The sequence below is a fragment of the Triticum dicoccoides genome, chromosome 7A, assembly GCF_002162155.2.
Source record: "Triticum dicoccoides isolate Atlit2015 ecotype Zavitan chromosome 7A, WEW_v2.0, whole genome shotgun sequence".
Classification (NCBI taxonomy): Eukaryota; Viridiplantae; Streptophyta; class Magnoliopsida; order Poales; family Poaceae; genus Triticum; species Triticum dicoccoides.
Window position 1 is genome coordinate 349,122,731 of NC_041392.1, and position 932 is coordinate 349,123,662.

Here is a 932-nt window from a genome sequence, read left to right on the forward strand (position 1 = left end):
TGCGGGGAGGGGGCGGCGCGAGGCCTGCGGGGATCGGGCGATGAGGAGGAGAAGGTCGTGGGTGTATAGCGAGCCGTTCGGGACGTGCACGACGGGCCGAGTTTTTTTTGTTCGGGATCTCGGGAACGTACTGTCAGGCCCTTATAGGGCTAAGGGCCATCGTGATCCAAATAACTATTCTGATCCCAGGATCAGAATAGTGTATATATATATATATATATATATATATATATATATATATATATATATATATATATATATATATATATAGGGTCGCGCTATTCGTCACCCTGTGTGAGGAATAATTATTCTTCACCTCCTCTCTAATTTGACATCAATGCAACGTATTTTTATGTTTTGTAAATTTTGTCTTATTTTATATATAAAAAGAGAACATAAAAATATGTACTCACCGTAAAAAATATTTTATGTTACGTAAAATTACGAATGTAAGAACATAGTGTAAAACGTACATTAAATGTGATTTTTCCGGTCTTATAACCTATTTTTTATATCAAATTTTACATATTGAAGCAATATGCACGTAAGTATTTATATTGTAAACGTAATTTACTTAGGAAGCGATCGTAAGATTACCTCGGGTGAAGAATAATATATTCTGCACCCTGGGTGATGAATAGTAACACTATATATATATATATATATATATATATATATATATATATATATATATATATATAGGCCTGGACTATTCTGTTACTAGTAACAAAATAATATTCTGTTACCCTCGCCCAGGCCGATCCTTTTTTCCGAACCGGTATCGTTATTATTAAGAAAGGAAAAAAAGGACATTATCTCTTCCGTGTGGCCGCTCCGCCTCCACCTCCTCTCCCTGGCTCCGGCTGCCGCCCCGCGCCCCACCTTCTCCCCTGGCTCCGGCCGTCGCTCCGCGCCCCACCTTCTTCCCTGGC